Here is a 21,561-nt window from a genome sequence, read left to right on the forward strand (position 1 = left end):
ACACTTAAGTCGCAAAAGCAAGAATGTACACTTATTGTCTATATTCAAAACATGCTGTACAAATATGTAAAAAAAACTTGAATCTTTAAGTAGACTTGCCTTCAGAGGCTCTAGACTCTGAAGGCAAGTCTAGAGTCTGACTCAAAATCAAGACTTGAGTTTTGATTTTGTATCTAGTAAAGACTTAAACTTCACTCAGGCTCAGCCTCTACAAACTTAAGACTTGATGTACAGGAGGAGGTTTGTAAATGGTAAAATGACCTGTACTTGTAAAGCGCTTCACACTACCTTCACTCATTCACCCATTTGCACACACATTCACAAACTGATGGTGGCAAGCTACCTGCTACGAGCCACAGTTGCCTTGCGGCACACTGACAGAGGCAAGGTTGCCATGCACCCGTGGCATCAGCTGTTCTGACCACTACCAGCAGGCAAGGCGGGTGAAGTGTCTTGCCAAAGGACACAGCAGCGGAGATTGACAGAGCAGGTGGTCAGAACTGTAACGCACCTCTGTCACAAGACAATCTCCTATCCCAAAACTGCAAAATTAATAATTTTCCAAGCCCTGAAATGGGCTTTTGATTTAAGTTAAATGAAAAGATGTTAACTTAAAGATGGTTCTTTGAAAAACTAATTGTGAACAACAAACAGCATATTGAAGGTATTTGCTCCAAATGTTTAGTATATTTAAAAGTACCTTGCACTATTCTCACTCCATCTTCTTTTGCAAACTTCCCTAGCTAGTCAACTAGGGAAGTCAGGTCTCCGTCAGGTCTCCCTAATCCTCTGAGACCTGACAGAACTTTATTTGACCCCTCCTCTTTACATATGTCATATACAATTTGCCACACACAGGCCTAGCTGACGTTTGCAGCTAGAATAGACAGAAATCTCAGTCGAAGTTCCGTCCACTCTGAAGTCAAGGGCACGCTTTGAACTGAAACAGGTTCATTTTTTACCTCACCATCATCCTTTTTTCAATTTATTCCCTGCCACACTCTACATCATTTATAGTCTCATGCTCATGCTAATGATGCTGATTTCACAGGGTGTCAAAGCTCTAGAGAATTACATCTCTGCAGTGATGGGTTGCTTACTGGCTGGGTTAAATTCACTGTATATTTATCTACACAGGTGTTTGCTATTGTTTCACTAACGTATCAGAGACAGGGAGATGTCTGAATATAGAGCAGAAGAAAGTGAGAATGGCACTCCTGACATCATGAATCTTTGTCAAGATTGAAACTGAAATGGCAAAAAATGAGAGGCCATGCTTAAAGAATCCCTGTATTCTAGCCTAGACCACACACTGTGCCTGTATCAGCCCACCTTGCACCGCTGTGATTGATTCTCTGCCCAGAGGCTGTAATCCCTGAACCCTACACCTTTACTGGACCGCGTCCCCTCTCTTACACTTTTTCTGCTCCCCCAGTGTTTCACAGTCACCTGGACAGCATCATCAGTTATGACAACATAAGAGGATAAATCAACAAACTGCTGCCATTGCCTTGTATCCAATGGATGTCCGCGACAGCTCTCAATAAACTCAAGATATTTTTCCCTGTCTCTTGCTTTCTCCTTGCTCTCTCTTGTTTTAATCTCCAATGGCAGACATTGGAATCCTGCTGTCAGCATAACGGAAGAATATTAGCACGGCTGGCCCCACCTGGACCCGCCGCTCCTCAACCTGTCCCCTCCCTGTAATTATCCCTTAGCCCTTTTTCCCATTAACCTACTCCCTTTGATCCCCACACATGCTGATATTATGCAAAACTGCTGAATAGAGAGACAGAGAACGTGCAAAACACCAAGCAGTTACCCATGGTTTCTGATTTCCTTACTTATTCTCGTCTTCTTTTGCTCTCTATCTCTTCCTAATTATCTGCCTCTTTGTCATGGATTAAATTAATTTCAAAGGAGTCTGTCAAGATAGAATGGGGATGAAGAAGAGAGGGATAGAGTAGGGGGGGGAAGGAGAAAATAAAAGTATTGGACATTTTTACTTGCCATCAAAGATGAATGAATCTCAAAAAGCAGCCTGCTAAATCACTATTTCCCTTTTTTCTCCTCATAGATGTATCAAGTAAAAGCTCTTCATTAGTTCGGGGGCCTAAAAGCAAATACTGGGGTCTGCACAATGCTGAAGGTCTACGACTGACCTTTCTTTGGTTTTAATCATTGCAACTCTTGACAACTTAATAAGTTGAAGGTGCTGGGTTGCAGCCTAACGTAATAAGGCCCACACCAAAGCCTTGGCCACCTATGATTGCTCCCATAAGTCTTAGCACATCTGGCCCCGTGTCCTTGGGTGAGAGATATTTTCTACAACTTTCCAGCATCACAGCCCTTCATTAGAAATATGAATGATGCAGTGCAGAGTCTCCTTGTGCAAAAACAGTTAAATGATTGTATTGCTCTACTACTGCCACTTTAATTTCTCCAGTACACAATGACCGCATTACCGCTCCTCTGCTTAACATCTTGTGGGGCTTAACAAATTAATACACTTTTTATTGAGGGGTCTACTTTGTAAATCACACTAACATATTTGTTCCCTTCCAGATAAAGTGTACAGTTGGCTGGTAAATATGTAATAGATCCATGATGGTTTATTGCTCCTATAGATAAATTTTGTACCTTTGTTGATGCGACATAAGATGTATAATTCTGTCTGCAGTAAAGTTACATTTTTATGAAGGCAGGTTTTTTTTCACCCACCACTTTTTCAGCTTTCGCTGTCCACAGAGAAAGAAATTAATCCACAGCTATATGAGGACTCTTATAGTTGCCTTAAGATGAGTGGGTAATCCCTGATCATTTGCATTCTTAAAGAAATGTATTGGCTCGTACCTCAGGGTTAACATTTATTTAGCTGACATAATAGCTTGTGCTGAAATGAACCTTGAAAGTAAAAATATAGAAATAAATCCATCTCATATATACGGGAAGTGTGTAGAGGTGTTTTCCTGTGCATCCCATTAAAATATCCAAACATGTCTTCTATCATTTAAAATAATTTAAAGCAATATAGTTAAAGATTTTGTTTGAACTTTATGTGAACCTGCTTGTCTAATGTGTCATATCAACCTAAACCCTGCTGCCACTTTATTAGGTTGTTCTGTTCAGTTGATTGTTCTTGAAAATAGTGATTGATCCATGTCAGCAACTCTGGATTTAGACTTAGAAACCTGGTGACAATGGCTGATGAAGTTTGAAGTATGGGGGAGGAACTGCACAATCTGGGATTTTTTTTTTCTTTTCTTTTTTTTGCACTAGTCTGTAACATAATGTATCCATTGACTTGCAAAATGAAAATGACCTTGTTGATGTTGGAGGTTAGAGAAGATGGTACAAAGACAGAAGTACCTTAATTTGTGTACCTTATGGTATGCAAATTATCATCTGTAAATGCATAGCACACTTTAAACATCAAAGCAGATAGGCTACAGCAGTAGAACACCACACAAGATGTCACTCCTCTGCAAATAATAGAAAATTAACATTTTCATTGGCTCACTACAAATTAAAGAATAATGTAGCATTATCTGAGTCTTGGCTTTGGCTGCCAACTTCAGATGGTAGGGTCAAAATTTGATGTAAACAACATAAAAGCACATGTCCGTCCTGCTTTGGATACACTTGGCATCCTTTGCGTCCCTCAGTTCCAACTGTGCATTGTTTAAATGTCACTCTATTTGGGAATTGTTGCTGTCCAATGTCTATCTCTCTTATGGCCACTGTGTACTCAGTTTCTGAGCTTCTGCTACTTTCAGTAAAAATAATGCATAATAAAGCTCAAGTAATTTTTAACTTGTTTTCTTGAACATGACAATGAGTTCATTGTACTCCAGAGACGTCATATTTCACATCTCAGCTCAGCAGAGCAATATCAGGATGTGCTGCAAAAAGATATTTACATTATGGGTGTGTTGCTGATAAATTTGAAAGTACTGCACGATGGTAACATGTCAACAATTGGGATAGGTGAGATGCTCCTTATTAAGTGATTTTGTTTTCTTTTTCTGCAGAGGACTTTCTTACTTTCCTGCTAGACACCAGCAATTCAACACACCAAAGTGTTCACTTAAAAAGCTACAGAATGAGGTAAGCTACTATCATTATCATTACTACCAAAACCTTTTAATACATTGTTAAAAGGTGTTGCAGTTTCTTTTACTGGACTGTGACACATGCAGCCATTTCAGGCTCCATCCGGCCTCCCACGCATTGCTCTGAACAGATGCTTGTCCACCAAGTTTACTTTACATCTTTATTGGTTTTCCCACTCAAAGGACCAGCTTGTTTCCCTGTTGGAAGCAGAAGGCAAGTTTGAAGGTTTCAGGTTTTTCAAGGAAGGCACCTAAGTGTCTCTGTTGTATAGCTAAGTTTTGATCTCCTGCTCTCTGTTCGCAGAAAGGCTGATGAAGCAGTTTGATCCCCCCGAGTTTTCTGTCGGAGATATTTTAATGACCCGGCTTTTGTTTGGGGGTCAACTTGCCTCCTTGTGAGCGCTGTGGAATCTATAGCAAGCCCGCTGTTGATTAGGTCTCCTTAAAGGTGATGATAAAAGCCCTTGTGGGAGATGCACTTCATTGCAAAGGGTGATGTTGAAAGGGGGAAAGATGAAGAGGTGGTATGGCGACACCAAGAACATATTAAAGCCAAACCCTTGCTCTTTTAAATCCACCCATAATAGGGACATTAGAAATTTAAATGTAAATTGCCTATTAGATTTCTATGCAAGGTATCTCTGTTCTCCTTTGTGAATACAGCAAGAAAATGTCTGTTCTCAGCACAAGCATAAAAATAACTCAGTTAAGTGCAATGGATCTAGTTGATTAATTTTGAGTTTTTTATAGGCAGATGGAGCATAAAAATTATTTATCATTAATTAATCACATTTTAATTGGAAACTATATATCGACGAAATAAGCAACATTTTCAATTTAAAAGCCCTTTTTGCTACGAAACGATTTAATAAATAGATCTGTGAGCTCCACAATAAATGTATTTATTATTTTTTAGTCTGCTATTTTGGTTATTCTACCGCCAGATTGAAGCAAAGTGCTTTTATACCATTCAGTTTTCAAGTGTGTCAGGAATCTCTCATCATTCATGGATTCTTTGAAAAAAGTACTTGTTTAGAAATGCGGACACTGGCATTAGCATTGGGAACATCTGTGGTTGTTCCCAATGCTAATGAATTGGAATACCATCTCAATGTATTCCCATTGAGATGGTATGTTGGGCTTGAATATCTTTGGTGATATGCCAACTCCTTTGTGCACAGCTTGCAAAAAACAATAGTCTTTTAGGTCTGAAGACAGTTTTTGTTATTATTTAACAAAAAATCCCACAGAAATATATTGGATGTAGCTAATATGTAATTCATTGGGTTTCTATGATGCATTCTTGTGCCTGACATCTTTATTCAATTTCCTACAACATTCAAAATTAGTAACTGAACCTTTTGTCTGTGGTCTGTATGACTGTTCGTCACTGTTTTACACTGTGAGCTTAATTTAGAGCACAAGGTTAAAGGACCAGCCAGGTCCCTGCCTTCAGGGTTTTCACATCGGCTCTGACAGAAAGCCGTGCAAACCGCTGGGAAATGTTTCATTGGTCATGACACATTATGCTGCTGAGTGAGAGTCACATTAAACTTTTCACTTACTCCATCACTGCTTAAATGTTAATGTCATGTATGCCTGCTGACAAATCTCCAATCCTGGATCCACTAGAGAGTTGAGCAACTCAGACTGTTTCCTTCAATTAGGGTAATTCCTTCAGTCTTATGATAAAAAAATAAATGTTAATTTGTTACTAACATGTATATTTTTGTTTTATGCTGGCTCTGGAGCTGTGACCCCTCATGGCAGTTGATGAGAAAGAAACAAATACTTCATTGATTTACATACTTCTTTTATTTAAGTAAACATAGTTTTGCCAGTGGATATGACATGCATCAACTCTTTTCCATATTGACTTGACGAGTGATGTTTTTATGAGAATAACTTTGGCTTGACATTGTTTTTCAAAGAGCATAGTTCCATACATAAAAACAAAATAAACATCAACCTAAATTATTTTATTTGTAGAATAAATAACTTTAGATTGTAACAATGAAAGTAAATTAGGGATTTCAGTTAGCATATCTTTGAAAGTTTAGAAACATAGACTAATACTTCAGATAAGTCACAGCACTCTACACACATATTGGTACCCTTAAAACACATGTAAAAATCCTTAAAATTATTTTGTGTTATTTTACATTTATTTTGAGGGGAAAAAATCCCAATTTAAGAAATAATAGGTACATTGCCCATTAATTAATTGTATAACCGCCTTTTGCAAAACTGACCAAACATATTTAAAACGTCCTGTTGTACATGTGCTCTGCTAAGTTTCCCTTCCAAAGCCTTTGGAAGACAAAAAGTCCCACAGCATAATTCTTGCTTAACAGTGGCTATGAGATGTTTTTGCACATAGTCATTGTTTGGTTCATGGAAAACTGACCTTGTGGATTTGTAGATTAAAACCTCATTAAAACCATAGTGTCGTCTGACCAAAGTACACAGCTGATGTCCAAGCAACTTTTTTAATTGGTAGGACAACTTAAGCTTTTCTTGGCATACCTCGCAAACAGCGACTTTGCATATAGATACCATCCAATGTTTGTTCTGAAGACTCGGCGACCCCAAGAATCCAATCTTTGCTCAAACTCGTTACCTGATTTCCTCCTCACTGATGGGTCATTTGTCTAATTGTTGTCACGGTTTGTCAAGTTGCTGTTTTTCTTTGCAGATATGTTCTAATGTATTTAGGCTTTCCAATTGTGAAAAGTGATTAAGAAAAGTATGCCTTTCTCTCGCATCATAAAAAATATGATGAAATGAAATGAAAGAAAAAGTGAAAGATTCTAAATAGGCTCCTGCCAACTTAATTAATTTAGAAAACTAAAGAGTTCAATAAAAATGCTTTGGTTATGTTTAGTTTTGCCAAATTGGCAGGCGGACCAAAATTGTGACAATAACAATAACAATTTATTAACCATAGATTTGTATCCTTTATTAAAAAATGGAATTAGATTAGAGGATAGTTTTTTTTTCTTAAGGCTCTCTTAATGTCTTTGTTTTATTTAATCTTCTTTTATTTTATTTTAAATGTCTACTTAATATTTACTTTCAAAACATTTTTTTTTTCTCACAATGTCTGAATTATTCAGACATAAATAGGGATCTTAAATCAAGGGATGAATTGGCTTTGTTCAGCTTCTTGGCAAAATGTTATAAATTGTTTCCATTTGTTTTGAAAAATGTATTTCGTCTAGAGAAAGTTGTATTTTATCTCTATCTTATCCTCAAATAGATATTAAGTCGCAGCCTTACACACGATGATCACAATCCTGTAGATGATCGACTGAAATTTAATTCATGTTCTAGATTATTGCCAGATATTTCCAACTTTTCAAAGACATAACTTTAAGTTGTTCGTGTATGTTTGATTCTTCTTCTGTCCTCATTAGATTTTACATAGCGCTCTAACACAGGCAATATATAAAGAACATGTAGGCATCCAGGGACAAGGATAAACATTACTTCAAATTATTATAGCCATTGTTTTAATAATTTAGATTATTTCTTCGCCTAAGTGGATTAGTCCAGGAAGGATTTTGGATAACACATTTTTTAAACATGTCATAGGTATTAGTGGCTCAATAAGAAATGCAAAGAAACAGACGGCACATTCCAAAGATGCTACACTCGGTCAGTTGATTTCAACTCCTTTTGATCGTGCCATCATTTTACTTTGTCACATGTGAAAATGCAGCATTTGGTATTAATCTTTTTTTTTTCCAGCCTTACAAGGGAAAAATGTTCACTAGGGTCAGCCAGGGGACATGAGGAGATCCAAAGTGTGAGAGAGGGAGGAAAAAAGCAGACAAGTGGAAGAGAAGGAGATTAGGAGGAAAATAAATGTAACACAGACAAGAGAGCTTTATTAATAGGATTATGGGATCACAGATTTTGATATTTCATTGGTTGTAAAAGGGAGTAACAATGTTGAAGAATCCTTAGACGCAAGGGAAAGGAATACAAAATATGTTAACTGTAATTTACTGATTTTGTATCTTTGGGAGGTGAAAACAGAATTTTGCCAAAAAGAACAGCTTTCGTAAGGGTTGACTTTTTGCGAACTGTATGCAAGATGTCTGGAATGTAACCGCCCCATGCTGTTACACTTGGCATTTCATCCAAATTGTGGTTCTTTTATGAGTTTACTATTTTGCGGTTTTGCATGAGTTTACATCATAAGTCGCCAGTCCAAATTATTTTAATAACAGAAAATGCTGTCGCTTATCCCGCTTCATAAAGTTATGTTTATTGATGCCTCATAGCCAGTGTCAAGCTGTGACGAATCACTAAAGTTAGATCATAAAAGAGGCCACCACCTTTAATAGGGAGGGGAGGTGCTGGCTCATTACTAAATGTAGCAGTTAAACTCATTCAAACACTTTAGCAAGACCAAGTAAATCATATTCCTATTATTTTACCACTCATTTTATGATAGCTATAGTTCTCTCTAAGAAAAATTATATTGCTATTTTTAATGCCCTTTTTTCCTGGATCATTAAGCACAAACATAGGCTGAGTGTTAGAAAGATGTAAACCATTACAGAAAAGAGACTATAAAACAAAGTAAAGCCAACCTTTTCTTTCTCCGTGTTTCTTACTTTTATTTACACAATTTTAGAGTCACTGTCAACACATTTATTGAGCTGTATTTTCAATCTGTGTGCACAGAAGAACCAAGAACAAATAAAAAATGAAATGATTTCTCCCCAGTATATCTTTGATACTAGCAAATCAATGTGAAACAAATGATAAGAACAGATCTTGGATGAATTGTGTCTGAAAACAAACACAAAAGGTATGAGAAGAAAAACTGAGTGATAATCATTCTTCTGATTAGTATATGTCAGTGATTCTCACAATTTCATGCAGAAGTATACAGACCTTTTGAGCTTCTTCAAATTGTGTCATATTTCAACCATAAATATCAATGTGTTTTGTCTTTTTTTATGATTTCGGGGGTTTTTTTTACAGATGGGAACATTCTGCTTCATAGCTGTTACTAGAACAAACATAATGCATTCTTTGAAAAATATGTTCTTGACACCTGTAATCAGACATGCTGGAATAGATATGGATTACACCAATTAACGTCTGAAGACATCTAATTAGTGAATGCAAACAGTGACAGTGTCAAAGTCCAGCACAAATACATCTGTTTTCTAGAAAATATTGGTTAACAAGCAAAATCCTGAAAACCAAAGAACACAGCAACGACAAAAGCCTTGAAGATGTTTAAAGGTTAATGAACACCTCTGACCCTCTGATGAAGCAGTACTATGACACAGGAACAAGCTTCCCCATGTCACAGCCATCCTGGCTGTAAGGAGATGAGAAGATCCAGAACTTGGGTTAAAGAATCTTTCGACAAGATTGCTTTTAGTAATGCACTTCACAAGTTGGACTTTTGTGCAACACTGGCAAGAAGAAAGCAAAATCTGGAGGAAAGCCATTAGAAGTACCATTCACACTTTGCCACAAATATGTGGCAAACATGGAGGCAACACAGCAGACATTGGGAAAAGTTGCGTTAGTCAAATCAGATCAAAACTTAGCTCTTAAGCATTAAAAAACACTTTGTGGACATAAAAATACATTGCGCACCCCACTTGAATAGTGTTCAGTGGAACACGGTGGTGGTTGCATCATGCTGTGGGAATATTTTTCTTCAGTGGGACAGAGAAATTTGTCTGTGTTGATGGGAAGGATGGAGTTTAATACAAGGTGAAGATCTGAGATGAGGTGGAGATTCATTTTGCATGAGCAAGACCTTTAACATAAAGCCAAACCTGCATTGGATTGGTGTAGATCAGGAGTGGGCAACTCCAGGCCTCGAGGGCCAGTCTCCTGCAACCTTTAGATGTAACTCTTCTTCATCACACTTGAGTCAAATAATGAGGTCATTAGCAGGACTCTGGAGAACTTGACTGCACTTAGGAGGTGATTCAGCTATTGGATTCAAGTGTGTTGGACCAGGGAGACATCTAAGAGTTGCAGGACACCGGCCCTCAAGGGCCAGGATTGCCCACCCCTGGTGTAGATCAAAGTATATCCACGTGTCCAGGTCCAAATCCAACTGAAAGTATGTCAAGATTAAAATCTAATGTTTACATACACTGTACATGCAATTTGACTGCAATTGAACTATTTTGTAAAGAAGAATGAGCAAGAAAAACAGGGGACCATCAGAGGTAATTGCAGTGAAAAATGGTTCTACAAAACATTGACACAGGAGGACTGAATACAAATGCATGCTCATCTTTTAAGATTTGGATTGTACTTCTAAAAGACTTGGAAAACCATGAATTATTTGGACAACCGTGATTTTAATGTGACAAATTCTGAAAAAGTTTAAGAGGTGTGAGCAGTGTATGTCTTTTTTTTAACTACTGTGAATGGTTGCTCCCCATTTGTTTTCCAGCTGGTGGATGTTGGGTATCCATTTCAATAAGTCGTCTAATGTCAAAGATAATCCATCCTCATGTAACTACAGTCACTTTGTGTTGCCACTGACTTTACTTCAGTTCATTTGAAACCAAACCCTTTATGTCCTTTCATATAAGAATTTAGTTACAGTTGTCTGCTGTCACTTACTATCTTATTGTCGTATTATGTTTCCCGCAGCGGGGCTGATGGTTTTACAGCAGCTTTCTTGCAGTCTCTCGTCCGACTTGGAATACTTCCAAAAACTCTTAACATGGCAAAGCTTTCTGAGACTCCTGTTAAAATGGATTGTATTCTAAATCATTACGAACTCAAAGAAGAGATTTCTACAATATTTGTATCAAATTTGACTTCTTACAGCATGGCTGAGTCTATTCAGAGCGTTAACATGGAAAATCGGCAATCATTTAGTGCACACCTTTTCAAGTGGATCAGGGGGTGGAGAAAGGTTGTGATTTTGAATGCCTCAATTTGATTAGCTTTGACAGTAATGCAGCCACACTGGCGAATATGGCAGATTTCTATGACACCCATTCCATAGGACTGTGGTTATGCTTCTGCTTCGATCATTAGAAGAGACTTCTAAGAGAGACAACTGCAAGTGAGTAATGGTGTTGAAGCAAGCTTGCATAAACATGTCAGGGAGCAGAAAAGTTCTCATGTCAGCAAGGTATTTTTATTTTTTTTTTACAGAGTGTCATACTAAAATCCCCAATGCTAGGATATCCGTGCTCTACCATATTACAGTATTGGCTTCAAATGCAATAAGGATGTGACAATTGCATTTTGAATCTCTTTCACATTTACTTTCTACCACAAACACCTTGTTAGCCAGCCGTGTTTGTTTTTTTTCCCTCTCTTCTATGTGTGTTTCTCTGCAGGCATGGCTTTGGAAGTGGTGATGAATGAGTGGAAGTTGACTCATTATTAAAGGTGGGAGATGATTAATAAGGACCATGTGTGTTTTCCTCTATAGTGTAAATAAAATATATCATTCACGTAATGCAGTGCTGAGCTCGTAGAGTGATTTATGGCATGTTAAAATGCAAAAAGAGCCAAAGGCTGAAGCCCTCTCAGACATGCTGCCATGACAGTGGCCTACCCCCGCTGCTTTAACATGACTTAGAGATCTCACACCGCTGCTTGTGCTATCGCTCTCTTTTTCCTTATCTCAATTTGCAAACACACCAGATTTATTTGTCTCAGACTCTAAGGAGAGTTCCCAAGACTGTTCCGAGGTCATTGAGAACGAATACAAATGAGACCTCCAGGAACCTTGGGCTTCAGAGTCTGAATAAATTACATTTGGGTGTTTGTCACTGATAAAATAGGCAATCTCACACCTAAAAAACCAAATGTGTTGTTTCGTTTGAAATATTGACTGTGAGGAGTGGAGAACTGTACTTTACACACAAATAAAATACAGAACCCAAACCATCAAATTTAGTTGCTCTGCTTTCGAAGGGACTCACCGTTCAACCTTGGTGTCCAGTAGAAGACGCATTACTGGTGCCAGTCTACATGGCAGACCGCCGCCACTCCTCACCTAAGGTATCGATTCACTCAGGACCTCACCATTTTGTCAACTTCAAATCCTGATGGAGTGTCTCTGTTTAAATGTTTGAAGTTAAACTTCCAGCAAGACACATGTTCCCCGGATTATCTCCTCATCAATCTCTGTGCCTGCAGTGTGTTTATTAGGGAAGACCATGTTTTCATCTCTTTTATTTTGGCTGTAAGCTCATGTTCTGCATGCACCTGTTTTACAAATCAAAGAATCCACTCAGTATGCTACATGTATTCATTGCTTATTCATAAAGAAAGATGTGTAGAAGTCCAAAGCAGATTAGGTTGGAAGGCAACGCTGCAATGTTTGAAGATCTCACAGATTGCTGTTCAGTCGATATTCACAAAACTGAAAGACTGGCAAAATTTCAGATCTACAAAGACATAGCCGGCCACCTACTCTATTCAGAGATCCCCAGGAATCCTATGGATTCAGAGATCCATAGGAACTCTGAATGGGCTGTAGAGAGCCACAGCTCAGGTGGGAGAATCTATTTACTGGACAGCCATGAGTCATGTACTCCTCAAATCCTTTATCAACAGTAAAGAAAGAAAGCTGTTGCTGTTAACCATAAGATGTCTTATTTGCAATTTTTCCCAAGCTGCCTAGTGGCCACAGTAAACATGTGGAAAAGGATGGTTTGGTGAGATGATCCCACAATGAGCCTTTTTAGCCCACATGCTTATACTTTGTGTGGGGGAAGAATGAAAGTGCAAAATACTCTGAAATCATCATCACAACATGATGGTGGCAGGATCATGTTCTTGACTTTTATCTAACATTGCCAGGGAATCTGGTAAGAGTTAAGATTCTGTAAATGGAGTTTAAAAAGACAACAAATTTTTTCTTGGAATTTAAAAATGTGATGTTGGTTGTAACCAGACAAATGTGAAAAAGTGGTGTAGTTACTTTTCAAAGTTACTGTATGGGTAATCTAAATGAAACACTTATTCATATATTTTGTCGTTTTATTGAGTAGAATCTTGTTAAGATGTATGTGGAGTCAACCTATTTTCTAAGAAGTCTGCTTTCTTTTAAAATGTTGGGATTTCTGGTTTACAACGCTTTCAGGCATTGGCGCTATACTCTTCTGTAACTTTATTATTCAGTGGTATCAGTGGTTAACCTGTACTAAAGCAGAAAAGCAGACATTATATGCAAGCTTTACAGCTGTAAATAATGATCCCTAAAAAGAATTAAAGGGTCTTGCAAAAGATGCATGAGCACTTTAGAAACTTCTTTCCTTTTCAGAGGTAAGCATTCCCCATTCCTGTTTCCTATGCTATTACCTTAATTTAATGCTAAAAGTAGAACAAGGAGAGTAATTGGGTCAAAATCAGATGAGTATTTCAGTTTTGGATTATTTTACTTGTCTGAAACTTCTGTTGCATTAAAATGAGTTCCATAAATACGTGCTTGTGTGAGTTTCTGCATGTGTAGGCAACTTGCATGCATGAACACAGACCATTGGCAAGACAATGTATGTTGGAAAAATAACAATGGAACCTTGGGTAGCCCTATGATTCAGTATCCTTCCCATTCCCCATAGTTCCTGACCTGAGGGAAGGATCTGTCTTTCTTTTGGCAGGCTCCGCAACCACTCCCCCCCCCCTCTTGCTGCAGTTATCATCGCTTCATCTCAAATAGGAAAATAGGGGCATTCGCAGCGGCTGTTTTTGGGTTAGAGCTATTTCTCCAAATTTCTTTTTTCAAGTCAAGCCCTTCCAGGCCTGCTGGTGGCAGCTGCGTGTTCTGCTGTTCACTGGGGGCATGCCCTGGTTTCATGTGCGCTGTTGTGGTGGTGGGGGTGAAGCCGAGAGAGCAGGGTGGGGGAAGCATAGAGAAAGATGGAGGAGGAGAATAGACCCACTCCCGTTGTGCCACTCTGCCCCAGCCCCAGCCAGGGTGACACACTTACCAGCTAACATTCTGCCACCATGCACTGACACTGCAGGAAAAGCTACGCTCCCGCTTTGAACGGGGGCACTGGGTGCAGAGCCTGGGATTTCTCTTGGAGGAGACTCCTAAATCAGGCTGCTGTGGAAGATGGATGGTAATGTGCTGTCTCAGTGTCTTAAAGTACAAAGTTAGACCCACAGATTCTTGCTGAGAGAGGCTACAAAGCACCGGCTCCCTCATATTCTTTGTTTACACAGCCAGTGGAGTGGGACTACTTTACCTGGACCCTCTGAGTTCACTCACACAAATCCCCCCAATATGTTCAAGTGAACATAAGGAGCTTAGCCCAGAGAAGGCAATTCAGTCTGCTTTTCCAGCCGTTTTCTGGAAGTGACAAATTAGAGATGTTAAACAGCCTGGTGTGGGTATTACAACTAAAGAAGCATTTTGGTGAGGGATATGTACAAAGCATTATTACTATATTCAGCGATACTTTAAGCTTAGGCTTAAGTTCAAGTATTAACTTCATTATATACACCCAAGTGGAACTGATAACCTATAAAAACATCCTGTACATGGACTTCATTTAGGCACAAGCATTTTATGACATTCTAGATTTATTTTTCATTATGACATAAAATTGACAATATTGACAAACTTAAACAGCTTTGCACTCAGTACACCATATTTCTGCTCATAGCCTAAAATCATTCCTGTGATTTCTATGAGGGATTCTCAAACTTTTCATAACAAACATTAGCTCAGTAAATTCATAGATTTCTAAGTCTTATCATTTGCATAGACATTTTAAAAACGATATTGAAACAGTTTTAAATGTTATAAAAACAAAATAAAGAAACAAATATCTGATGACACTGCATGAGGATGGAGTTTATTGGTGTTTCGCTTTTACTTAGAAATCAAAATGTTTAAAATTTCACAAAAACCCTCCTGATTTAGCTGTCATTTGAAGACTGCTAACTTTCCATCTCTTCCATTAAATAAGACAAATTTCTCTGTTTAGAAATATAGCACTGAAAAAAATGTGGAGATCTGGAAAACAGAAAGTCACTACTAACGTAGCTGTTCTATAAAAGTACAGCCGACAAGTTGCAGGTGGCGCATCTGCTAAAGAACTGCATGCAGTTTTTTAGCTACGTGAGCAGAAAACAAGAAAATTTGTAAACTGATATCAACTTATGATTTTAATTTAGAAATAATTTGTTTTTAAAAAGGCAATTAACTCAAGGGGTGCAAATACTTTTGCAAGGCATTAACTATTTCACTGACACCACTGCATTTTGTAAACATGTTGGGTTTGGAAGTGTAAAATGTATGCATTTCTAAAATTGTGAATAATAGTTGAGAATATCATTGGTAAATTCCACTGGTTTTCCAACTTGGAAGTGGAAGTAGGCTTCCTGTTATGTTATGTTACATAACATAACATTAACTTGGCTCTGTTATTTCCAGCTCCAAGTTAAAACTTTAGTAGAAAATGAAAAGTCGAATATGTACACACCATCACTCACTCCTGGTTCACTGTTTTTTGGGGTTTTTTCTGCTGCACTTCTCTTTGAAGATGTTTTTATTTTTCTTTCCTGAAGCACAGACGATAAAGCTTAAATAACTCTTTGGCTGTTGGTGCTTATTTGCTCAATATCACAGTTAGTTCATTTCTACTTATCTTTAAAATAATTGCAACATTTCTTCTGATTACCTCTGAAGACAGCATAAGCACCATCAGTGGTACTTGTAGAACAGTTTGAAGACTATGGATTTATATGATTTAGAACCTAAATCACAGCGAAGCGCAGAAAGAGCCATTCTTAGGCTAATATACGGCATTTCCATGTTGTGGGTGTAACTGACACCAATCCCAGTGGGGCAATTACAAGAAATTAATTACCAGCCATTCCTGTATTAATGGTTTATTCCAAAATAAAGCAAGCTAATTTATTCATTTTGACACAGAAAATTGATTCAACGAGGATTATAAAAAGCTATTTGCTAAACAAAATGGAAGGAAGGAAGGGGAAATGAAGTAGGGGTTAAAAAAAGAAAACATAGTAAATCCTCCAAAAAGCAGTAATTAGCAGATGATAATGCCAGTGCTAGCAGTGTGCCTCCTCAACATTGACTGTTAAGTATTTGACTGGGGTTTTTACAAGCGTTTTTACTGTCTCCTTAGGTTTCCCTTCCTGTTTAGGCTGTGCTGAAAATCAGTGACTGCCAGAAAAGGAGAGAAATCTCTACGGAGAGAAGGGATGATAAGGAGGGGGGTGATGTCCTGTGGGGTTGGACCTTAATGGTGAGAAGAGAAAATGGGTGCGTTGTTAGGGAGTATGAGTGGGAGTGGGAGAGACATGATGTGACAATACTGCCTGAGTTAGAGAGTAAAGTGGGGTGTTGGGAGGGAAAGTGAAAGAGAGAGAGAAAAGCCCTCTGACAGCCTGAGAAACCTTGAGGTGCCATCTGGCGTGTGGGGGCCAAAGGACAGGGCTCGGCGACCTTTGACCCATATCCTCCTTTTAACAAACATCCCAGTGCTACAGATTTATGGGCTGCTTAGGAGCAATAACTGTCTAAGACCTGTGGAGGAAGCAAGCTACGTCTCTCTGCCTTTCAGGTGACTAGAGACCAGAAATTATTCTTAACGCTAAGATGTTGTGTCTCACTTGTGAGTTTAACCTGAGACCATGTCAGACAACATGGAGTGCAGAGAGGAAGAGAGCATGACAGTCATGGAGGGCTTGTTTCCTTCTGAAGCTTTTAACTTTGTCCTTGCCAATTAAAATATTCTTTAATTTGTAAGAACCTGGAATAGTTTTCTGCTGAGCCATTGACGGAGAAGCTATTATCTCTATACTTGAAATACAGTTGTATCTGATAACTTGATTTAATAGTCCACCAGGTTTTGCAGAATAGCTCAAGCCTGAGCATATGTGAATCACAAATTTTCATTTGGATAAAGTTTGAGACTTTGACTAGACATTTCTGACATATGAAGATGCTTTTTTATGGGGATTTTGGCTTTATGATAAGGGTTGTTGTCCTGATGAATATGTGGTTATTTTGGAGTCTCTGACGATGTTTCTTCCATGATTGCCATGTCTTTAGCTCAATCCATTTTTCCGCAATATCTACGGAAAATAGATATTCCATAGGGTTATGTTTATATAACATAAACAACTGAATTTATGTTGAGATTATATTGAACACAGGTGGACTCAGTTTAATAATTAACAGTTAACATCTGAACTTGATGCACTGGGGTTATTTTAGGGACAACAGAATAAGCTGAATGCATATTTCTTGAGAACGTTGTCCTCTAATTTGAGCTCATCACATTTAGTGGTAAAAACCATACTTTGAAGTTTTGTTGTTTCAATGTGAGAAGTTATAAAAACATTTAACATATGAATAGTGAAGCTATAGACTTGGCAGAGACAAATATGATTAGAACCCAGGCTGCTTGTGAGATTACGAGTCAATTGTGGTTCCAAAGAACTCAAAATCGCATGTCCATCTAAACATGTGCACACCATTATTCGTAACAGAACCCCTTCCTTTTGTTAGCTAATAAGTGTTTCAATAATACATTTAAAAGGAAACATTACTTGTTTAGCCAGGTGGCATTCACCTTCGAGTAGTGGAGGTAACTTACTCTGTTGCTTCATTTCTATTCACTGTTTAAAGGGTTGAATAATTTTGCAACTGTAAAATTACAGTTTACAGTTGTTTAAAATAATTATTGCAAACACCTGAAAATTTGCGCATTTTTTAAAGAAATAATTGAGATACAACTTCTTTAAACATAGCAGTGGTTAAAGAATAATGCATTGTTCTTTGTGAACACTGTGTGCCTCAAATGACTTAGATGCCTAAAATATCTCTAGACAGGCCAAATAACTGACATGTGTGCCGCTCTTCTTCCACCAATATCTGCTTTCCCTTTATGCAGCGTGTTGACATCATAGATGCTAATGTCTGCTCACTAGTGCGACCTCTCATTGAAGGCTGCCCAGAATTCCAGTCATTTACTCCTATCGGGAAGCAGCAGGATCAGTAATGCTAACTATGTGTAGCATTCCTGGGAAGATTGTACCACGGCCGGAATGCCCTCATATTAATGCTCTCTATTTCAGCGGTATGTCTCAATCCAGGCCTGCAACAACCCAATGCTTCCATTGTTTCCAGGCCTCCTTTGTGAAGCAGTCAGGGGAGAAAAAAAATCATTTCTTTTCTACAAGCATGAAAAGATTTTATTGAAGTGCTGTTGCGGTCGTGGAGCGAGGGTAAAATGCTCAGTGCCCACAAAAAAATGCCCTCACTCAACAGCACCAAACCCATGTTTTTCACTGAGGCCAGACAGCATCATAGCAACAGAGGGAGTGATGCATAAAAGATGACTTCAGAGGCAACCCTTTGACATGCACTTCCAAAACCAGACACACGATGGGCTACTTTCAACCAAACGGGTCAAATGAAACTGTTCTCTCCAAGCATTAGGTGCTATGCTGCTCTTTTTTTAATCTAAAGTAAATTTGAATGTATCTGTCTGTTTGGTGTATCTGTCTGCAGAGAGAGTCACATCTCTATGAAATTTAACGAGTATGCTACTCTGCTCAGGATTTTGTATATGCATGCAATCTACTCAGCCTCACAGCGAGTCTTCCTAATTGCTGTCTGTGCCTTAGCTTCTCAAAGAAAAGAAGATATACTCAACAAGTGTACTTCTTGTTGGGGTCAAATTCTCATGTTAAAGGCAGACTATATCAATCCTCAATTTTTGCTTTCTTTTTGGGATACAATTTATTTTTTTAAAAGGGACATTGTGGTCCTTAACCTTGCTAGCCCCCGCAGCAGCTTCTCCATATTTCTCTAAATTTCTTAAGATTTTGTTCATTTCAAACAGTCAAGTCACTCAAAAGTCAGAAGCAGTTCTTGTAGTTCACAAAGGTTGAATCTAAATTATATTTGTCATCTAAGCACTCCGATATAAATCACACTTCCAGTTTAAACGAGTCCTAATGTATTAACCTTATTGTTTTACGACATTAAGACAAAAATGTCATTGTGAAGCATAGACAACCAGGCCACTGTTTACTGTTTTGTTTTGTTGTTTTGCTTCGATTTAATTTTCAAAGAGCTGTTCTCATTAACATGATTTCCAGTTTGAGTGTTCAGAAACTAAATTCCAGTTGTAATTTTACAGGAAAGCTGTGCATTGTGCAGCTTTTTAACCACCAAAGGGTTAAAGACAACATCTGTGCTGTGATCGCAGAGAAGTGCTTGAAGACACAGGATTCTGTGTGTCACATCTATATTCCTCTGCTAAAACAGCAGCAGACCCATGCACAGTAGCTATAAAAGTGGGGTAATAAAAAAAAAACTCAGAATAATCCATTGGTTTTTATGGTTGGAGTAGGAGCCTTGAATTTGTTTTAAGTCTAATGCAAAGAAGAAGCTTTTACGTTTACGTTTAAAGTGAAAGGGCAAAAACATAACGTAAATTTTGAGTTTCCACAAAGATCTATATATGTGTCAAACAGTGTGAACTGGACTTGTGTGCATACTCCCCACTGCAAATCTTCTGTGCATAAGAAAGCTAAAGATTATTATCAAACAACTGATTGCAGTTTGAGTCACTCCTAATAGTTTTTCTTTTAGTGACACTAGACAGAACTACACTCACGTCATGTTTTGCAGTATAAATAGTATCGTTAACTTCACAATTGTCCAAGTCATTTATGGCACTCATGAAAACTTTGCCAAAGAACTTTGTAAAAAAGATACAATTTGTTCTTCGATATGCCTTTCTCTTAAAAATAGAGATGGTTTCTCAAAACTGCATGCTATTTAGAATTCTCTATATCGTTCAGTGACTTCAATCTCTTTACATTATAATATATTGGAAATATGTTCCTATAAATAAATTCCGTTGTAAGAGCAAGGAACCACCCTAAAATACTTGGGCGCGTATTTTAGGGTAAATGTGCTTACACTGTGTGCGATAAATGTGTGTGTTAGTTTGAGACCACAATCCTACAAGAATGGGATGGGTGAAAGAAATAGCAATTGTCCTCCAGGACCTCAGACACTCATGAAATTAATCTATTATCTTCCTGTGCAGCTGCCATGTACGATACAAGGTGCTTGACAATTCCCCCTTGCCATTGCAACTCCATGACATTTGCCCATTCACTAAGCTCGCTGACACCAACAGGATCTAGCCTTGCTGCCAAATTAAGGCAACGAGGGGGGAAATGAGAGTGGCGGCACCGGCCAGGCGAGAGCCAGAGAGGCGGGATGGATTACCCCTTGTGTTTGAAGGCCTGACCTAAGCACCTTGCCCAGGGGCTTTTTATCAGCTGGAGCTGAAAAACACCTTCAGGAGCGAGGCGGCATTAAACCCGCAGTCAGTTGTAATGGTCTGACAAGGCTGTGCTGTCCTTGCACAACTCTTGACTCCCTCCCCTTCTTCACTACTATCCCTTCTCCTCATCTCCGCCTCTCTCCCAGACTAGGTCTTCTATCTAAAGATCTGTCTGGTTGGGAATGAGCAGATTTTAAATGCCTGTCGTCCAGTGTCACAGTAGAAGGTGCATACAGGGTGTCCAGTGTCATAGCAAAGGTTGGACCCTGTCAAGGGCAAAATGAATTTGTTGCAGGAAAGAAGGGTTGAGCGAGAGCGAGAGAGCAGTGGAGGGATATATTATGGAGAATGATGAATAACCTTAAGTTTCACAGATACACCACAAAAACGATGCAGGAAGAGGAGAGGAAAAGGGAGGAGGGGTGAATGGAGGGAGCAAAGAAAGATTGGTAAAGAGGGGTTTGGCCTGGGCGCCGCTGGCTCAGGCTTACGGATAGCAGCTGTCAAAAGAGCAAGGTTTTATTTATTTATTGTTAGTCTGCTTAAAGAGATGGTGAAGGTCAGGCTATGTGTCTGCTCCCCCAGCTTTGTTATGTGAACTGGATCAATTTATGAAATATGTCTTAACAATGCTGCGGTTCTAATCTGTTTCTCTCCCACGACTTCTCTTTCACACTCCCTGCTCCTTTTCTGCTATTTGTGTTTGCGCTGTTGCCACCACAGCTAGTGACCAAGGTAACCTCATCATTGCAGTCACTGCTGTTGCTACTGTGTTGTAGAAGTAAGAGGTCAGTATATTATTTCCTCAGAGAGGGAAACAAGAGATTCTGTCAACTGTGATTCAAGGACAGTCTTCCTGAACTCTGAGGTTACATATATGAGAAAGAAGTTTATTTATTATGAATAAGTCTAAGAATAGCTTAAGTTTTAGAACTCAAAGTAGAGCTTTCCCTTTCATAAACCACCACTAATAAGGACAAAATGTACCTCTACTATGCACAAATGTTTAAATTTCCTTTTTTGTTCAAAAGGCTATTGACTGGGAGTTAAATTGATCTAGGATGATATATTAAATGGGAGTTATAGACACTCAATCTGTTTGTCTGTTACTTTTATGTCATTTATAGCATTCACAG

At 38.5% G+C, this 21,561-nt stretch overlaps 1 long non-coding RNA gene across 1 annotated transcript in view; it reads left to right on the plus strand.

Moving 5' to 3' along the window:
* LOC114154086 (uncharacterized) overlaps window positions 1-21,561 on the plus strand; it is a 274,978-nt gene that overhangs the window by 206,624 nt on the left and 46,793 nt on the right. The window contains exon 3 of the long non-coding RNA XR_003597473.1: window positions 4,032-4,107. This is a non-coding gene — a long non-coding RNA (uncharacterized LOC114154086). The remainder of the gene's footprint in view (window positions 1-4,031; window positions 4,108-21,561) is intronic.

This window comes from Xiphophorus couchianus, chromosome 12, assembly GCF_001444195.1.
Source record: "Xiphophorus couchianus chromosome 12, X_couchianus-1.0, whole genome shotgun sequence".
Classification (NCBI taxonomy): Eukaryota; Metazoa; Chordata; class Actinopteri; order Cyprinodontiformes; family Poeciliidae; genus Xiphophorus; species Xiphophorus couchianus.